This window comes from Onychomys torridus, chromosome 3 (genome assembly GCF_903995425.1).
Source record: "Onychomys torridus chromosome 3, mOncTor1.1, whole genome shotgun sequence".
In the NCBI taxonomy this organism is placed as follows: Eukaryota; Metazoa; Chordata; class Mammalia; order Rodentia; family Cricetidae; genus Onychomys; species Onychomys torridus.
In genome coordinates this window covers 60,590,391-60,597,342 of record NC_050445.1, presented here as the reverse complement: position 1 = coordinate 60,597,342, position 6,952 = coordinate 60,590,391, and the positions used below count along the sequence as shown (strand labels likewise).

At 40.2% G+C, this 6,952-nt stretch overlaps 1 long non-coding RNA gene across 1 annotated transcript; it reads right to left on the bottom strand.

Annotated features, from left to right (window-relative positions):
- Positions 1-219: 219 nt before the first annotated feature.
- LOC118579315 lies at positions 220-4,983 on the bottom strand. The gene is made up of 3 exons (XR_004944462.1): positions 4,932-4,983; positions 1,484-1,541; positions 220-469 (listed from the first exon to the last, which is right to left on the bottom strand). It is a non-coding gene; the product is annotated as an uncharacterized LOC118579315 (long non-coding RNA).
- Between the last annotated feature and the right edge of the window lie 1,969 nt (positions 4,984-6,952).

The following is a 6,952-nucleotide window of genomic DNA, read 5'->3' as shown; positions in this document are numbered from 1 at the left end:
TGAAAGAGGTACCTCTCATTATATCTGCTATGTTAGCCCCTGTTGTAGGTAAAGCAGGACTTAATGATGTTGTATGACAGACTTATTCTAGGGAGACACAACACATATCACTTCAGAATTGGAGCCCACCACAAGACCAAAGTACAGATATCACCAAAGTCTAACTTGGTAAACCAGTGAGTTTTATTGGGATTACTTAATGGAATATGGGTAAGAGGTTACTTACAGTAGTGGTCACGACTCAAAGACAACTGTATCACCAAAGTCTACCCCAGCATGGGTTACAGTTCACAAAGCTAGAAAACCTGGAGCACACTGCAAAGCCTATTGGCAGCTCAACAAGTTGCAGAGTGTCCTTTCCTGGTGTCTCAGTCGGCCTGAGCCCCTTCCTGGCATTCTGGGCAGTTCAGCTGGTCTCTGTTTCTCTCAGGCTGTTGGGCTTGTCTGAAAGTCTTCTTGAAGCACGGCTCTTCAGAGAATGACAACAATGCTCTTTACTATTCACATAGGCTTAGGAGAGGAGGGGCTTGGTGAATCTGGTCAGCTTCAGGAACTTCCTGAAACTGTTTGGAATTGTTTACTTCTAATCTTAATGAGCATCCTGTAGGATGTAATGTTGTTCTATTCTTAGAAGAAACTACTCCACAACAAAAGGTGGGATGGAAGTGGTTCCAACTACATTGCCATGCTCTTTATCACTTTTGAAAAACACATCTGTTAAATGAAGCCTCATACAATTTCTTTCAATTTCCTTTGTCCATTTCACAGGACTCTTATCAGACTTCTGCAGTTCCACTCTATATTCCTCATGGCATCAGAATTACATACTCTATCCACATGCTTTTATGACATAAAAGGATGATGGCATTGGTGTTGTACCTTACTAAAGTCTACAATTTGAATGGTATGATTAGTTGAAAGCATTACTTAGTGTCTGCATTCCAGAATATATCTCATTGGTATCTCTCAAAGAACAATCAACATTATTATCATTTGCTGTTCTGAAACTAAAATTAAAGATCATAAAGTTTATAATATTTTAAGCATATTTTGAAATGTCATTTTCCAACATACAGTAATTGATTTTAACCACAGGCTAACGTTAATCAAATCCTGTTCTTAAACTCTCATATCACTTTTCAATATGTTGTCTAATGGGGGAAGTGTATTAATAAGCCTTTTGTGTACCAATTCTGATTACTAACATTTTAAATGATGTATCAAGTGTGTCAATTCAATTCTCTTCTCCAATTATGGTGTGTGCACCTTTAATTTTTTATTAGAACACAATCAGCCCTGCATTAATATAGCACTTTAGAACTGGAGAAAACCAACACCTTGTATTTAAAATGACAAGTTAATAACTGCTGCCATCTGCAGGCAACAAAAAAAAAAACCACTCTGGCTTATACCTCTTTGTTGTTTGATCAAAGGCAATCTCCAATGAACAAAATAATTATATTTCCAAGAACAGTGTACTCACAGATAAAAATAGACCTGGTTGTTTCCTGCCTTCCACATTTCATTAGAACAAACAGCACCTAGAGGAAACAGGACAGTATGAGGCAAGGCAGTTGCATTGGCAAGGCTGAGGCTGCTGCCATCCTTGGTAGAAAACATGGACAGGAAAGCATTAGGGGAATGGAAAGTAGATATGTTCCCAATTAGTATTTTTTGTCTTCTTTTTCCTGGAGTGGTAGCATCGTTAAGACTGTAACTACCAAGTTAGCAGTTTATTTTCAACTCCCCCTGCAGTACTTTCTAAGCAAATGATAATTTAACAAACTTGCAGATTGATGACCACTCACATTCTGAAGGTCAGTCCCATGCTCACACTTAACTCAAGCTGCTTCTACTTTGAAAACACGGGTGCATTTTCTCCCATTCCCATCCATTAAGCTGATATACACACCATGAAAAACACATGGCCATATAGAACATTGGTTCTCAATCTTCCTCATGTTGCAACTTTTTAATACAGTTCTCACGTTTTCGTTGCTACTTCTTAACTGTAACTTTGCTACTCTTATGAATCATAATGTAAATAGCTGTGTTTTCCAATGGTCTTAGGCAACCCCTGTGAAAGAGTATTCAATTCTTCTAAGGGTCACAATACATAGGTTTAGAACCACTGATACAGAAGCTGGAATGTGGCTTTCAAATGTCTTAAGGAAAGAAATTCGTTGTTTTTCACTCAAACTAGGTAATACAGCATGTGATTCCAGCACTCAGAGGGCTGAGGCAGGAGGATCACATGGCTAAGGTTAAGCCAGACAACATAGTAAGATTCTATCTCAAACAATCACAGTAGTAAGCAAAACAGAGGTATATTTTAAAGATGTCTTTGGATAATGGTCTAACGCAGTGTTTCTTGGTGGGCACTGCTGTTAGCACTGGGGATGAGCGATCCCTTGTTCTACATTCTTTAAAATGCTTAGTATTTCTGGAACCTTGATGAAGACAACAATAAGTTAAAAAAAAAAAAAAAAAAAAGCCGGGTATTTCCAAGTGGCCCCCAAGGGAAACAGTGTTGCCCTCTCTCCAGCTTCATGAGTTTTCCCAGCAAGAGTTGAATGATTTCCAGTTATTTCCTTAATAACTGTTTGGCCAAAGGCTCTTTAGAGAAATGGTCATTTAATGACACAAAGGAAGGCTACTTCTGTGGGCCACACAATGCTCTCTCTTGTCTCCCCTGATTGCTAAGTGTTACAAAATGGGGAAGCTAACCTTGGAAACTTTAGCAAAAACTATTTCATTCATAATATATTAAATTCTATATGACAGAAACACACTAACATAAGAAATATGATTGCTGAGTTAATAACTAATATGTTTTTAATCTCTTCATGACAGTAAGAATAAAAGCTAATACCAATTTAAAATGATGAAGGAAACCAACAAAGCAGTGCAAAAACCTATTAAGAACAATTAACTAGAAAACATCTTCAACCTAGTTAGTAGTCAAAGGAGCATAAATGGGTCCCAGCGGGTGAAAATGCATGCTGCACAAAAATGATGACACAGGTCAAGTCCTAGAAATTGATGGGAGGAGAGAACCAACTCCAGAAACCTCTCTCTCTCTCTCTCTCTCTCTCTCTCTCTCTCTCTCTCTCTCTCTCTCTCTCTCTCTCACACACACACACACACACACACACACACACACACACACACACCACATAAACTATGCACACAGTAATAATAAACAAAATAAATTTTCAAATACTATTTTACCTTTAGAACTAGAAACTACATTTAAATGAAAATGCTCATTGATGATGAGGTTCAAAGAAGTGTGAGAACAGAGACAAATCCACATAGGTCTCATGCAGAAAGAATAAGAAGAAATATCAAAACCTTAACAGGCTGTAAATCACTTAACCCACCAACCCTACCTTGGGGAACTTAGCTTTATCACTATAGATGTGAGCAAAGATTTGGCTGAAATATTATGAGTTAAATTGTTTTTATTATAAAAGATATATATATATATATATATATATATATATATATATATATATATATATATATTACAGTTTAAGAATAGAAAAAATTAGATGAATTTCTATATATCCAGAAAATAAAATTTAAAATATGCTTTTGGAGAACTGAAGATATGAAAAATATTCTAAGTATACCATTTAGAAAAACACAAAATACAAAACAAGATAAAAAAAATAGGTTTTTGTTTTGTTTTGTTTTGTTCTGTTTTTGAGAGACAGCATTTCTCTATGCAGCTTTGGTGCCTGACCTGGAACTTGCTCTGTAGCCCATGCTGGCCTCAGAACTCACAGAGATCCTCCTGCCTCTGCCTCCCATGTGCTGGGATTAAAGGCGTGTGCCACCACCACCCAGCCATGACAGTGTTTTTTAGAATATATAGACCAATGGGACTGGCCTGGAGAAATGGTTCAATAGTTAAGAGCACTTGCTGCTCTTTGAGAGGCCCCAGGATTGGTTTCTAGCACCCAGATGCTGGTTAACAGTCATCCACTTCCAGGGAATCCAACACTCTCTTCTGACCTCTGTAGGCACACACACACACACACACACACACACACACACACACACACACACACATGAAACAGTGTGTATCCAACAAACAATGTTGTCCAAATTGGAGATATCAGTGTTAGTGAACTGAAAATTTTAACATGGTGTGTGCAACAATGTGAGTCTATTAAAAGTATACCAAACTAGTCTTGTGTTCTAATTTTGTTTCTGTGGCAGTGATTAAATACCCCAACAAAAAACAACTTAGGGAAAAGGGGTTTGATTTGCAGTTCTAGGTCAAAGACCACCATTGTGAGAAAGTCAAGGCAGGTGAAGGCAGGCAGCTGATCAAATCACATCACAGTCAAGAGTGGAGAGAAATGAATTCATTACATAGTCACTTGTTTGCTTACTTAGTTCTGTTTCTCCATCCTTCAAGAGTTCAAGACCTCTGCCTAAGGAATGGTACTGCCCACAGTAGGCTGGCTCTTCCCACACCAATGAACTGACTTAAGCCCACCCCTTCACAGACATTCCCACAGGCCAGCCCTGTTGGGGGGAGGGGGCAGTCCATCATTGGCATTCTCTTCCCAGGTGATTCTAGGCTGTGTCAAGTTGACAGTCAAAGCTAACTATCACAACATGTATAAATAAATGACTTATAAAAGACTATGAAATATGAAAGTGCCTATTTCTTATTGGAACCAAGATTAATGGTGTTTTTCTTTGTCTCTTTATTGTTTCTGGGTTTTATAAATGAGTATGTATGACTTTTTGATATAAAAAAGTATGAGACGTCCAAGGCAAAGCTTTAGCTCAGTTAAAAAGTAATTCATGGATCTTAAAGGGAAACATTTCAGTCATGCTGCAGCTGTTTTGTCTGTCTGTTTGTCATGCTTCGCTGTTAGTCATAACCTGAACTCATTCAAGAGTCTACTCACCTGCTGGGATGCTTCAAAAGGAAGCCAGGCAGTGGTGTCACACACTTGTAATCCCAGCACTGGGCGAGGGGGGGGGGGGGGGGGGCAAGCGATGTTCCAGGATAGCAAGGCCACACAGAGAAACCCTGTCTTGGAAAACAAAAAAATGAAAATAAACAAACAAAACAACCAACCAACAAACAAAAAAAGTAAGACAAAAGCTTAGGAACCCCATACTGTATCTGGATGTATGAACCAGGGATAATAACATCCCCCCAACACACACACACACACACACACACACGCACACGCGCACACGCGCACACGCGCACACGCGCACACGCGCACACGCGCACACGCGCACACGCGCACACGCGCACACGCGCACACGCGCACACGCGCACACGCGCACACGCGCACACGCGCACACACGCACACACACTTAAGAGGATAAGATTCTAGTGCCAATTGTAATCAACCTCAAAGCACAAAAACATCATAGCAAAGGTGTTAAACAATCATTCTTTTATTTTTTTCTTACCTGAGGTACTGTTTGAACTGAAAGTTACTGTAGTTAGTATTTGAGGGAGGGTTTAGTTGCCTTCCAATTGAATCATTTCTGGCTTCATTAGCTTCCGGTGCCTTGTCTAGAAAAGACAGCAAACATGAGCACCACCTAGTGGTCATATCGTATTATGCATCAGGCTACTCGCTGCATAGGCGCTTAGGAAATAACGTATGGGAATATCGGCTCTTCACTCCAATATGCCTCAGCAGCTGCAGCGCCATGATTTCCAAAGCTTCTTTCCCACCTAGGATTTAAAATTTCAGAAATGTGACAGCTGTGGTCATCTTGGAAAAGATGTCACCCTGAGTCGGCATTATCTCTAGCATAAATTATCAAACACAAATTGTTTGATAGTCTGCTCTAGAGCAGACTGGCAAGTGGTCTCTCTGAATGTTGTTTACAGTGAGGTCAGGCTCATCTGGTTCCCTCCTCATTCGCTCGGCCATTTCATAGACATTTGTTCTTTCCATGAACTTGGACACTGAAAACATAAAAAGGAAATGAATAAGATCCGTTGTCTAGTGGATGAGAGCCGGTGATCTATGCTAAATAAAATTTATAGGAGACCATTTGGGCCAAGGATCTGCAGTAGACACCAAAAGACTGACCCACTAAGCCGGGCGGTGGTGGCACACGCCTTTAATCCCAGCACTTAGGAGGCAGAGCCAGGAGGATCTCTGTGAGTTCGAGGAAAGGAGCAAAGATACACAGAGAAACCCTGTCTCAAAAAAAAAAAAAAAAAGGACTGACCCACTGAAGTCACTCATGCTAAAGCTGTCTATCTGAGTTCTGAGAAATTAGGAGAGAGTCTGCTGATACTCAAGGTACTGAAAGCACCATGGTGGCGGTAGACAACTTGGTAAGCACTGCGGCGGCTTGAATGAGAAACCTCCCCATAGGCTCCTGGAACACTTGGTCCTCAGCTGGAGGCACTGTCTGGGGAGACTGGGGGCCCGAGTAGGTTCAGCCTTCCGGAGGAAGTATATCACCAGAATGGGCTTTTAGAGTTCATAGCCTCTCTCCATTCTGTTTGCCCTTTCTGCTTCCTGCGTGTGCAGTTAAAGATATGACCATTGACATGCCTCCCTCACAATTATGGACTCCCCTTCTGGAACCATATGCTAAATAAAATAAACTCTCCTATCAGTTTCTTCTGGTCGTGGTGTTTTATCACAGCAACGAATAATAACTAATATGAGCAGTACCTTCCTCTTAACTCTCTAGGGGAAGTAACTGGAAATAACCAGACACTGACAGACCTGTGTTCTGTGTTGCACTGCCTCCTTGTTCTGTTCAAACTATGTTATAAAGACCAACTGGTCTGCCAAACCCAACAGAGGGTTTCTACATTTTTTTAGTTGAAAAACTGATTCTGGAAATAGATAAAATCCAATTAGGTCAGTTCACTGACTTTTTTGAAGTTTGGTCTTCTGACATATCATGAGATACTCTGTCAGATTGTTATAATGGGGCC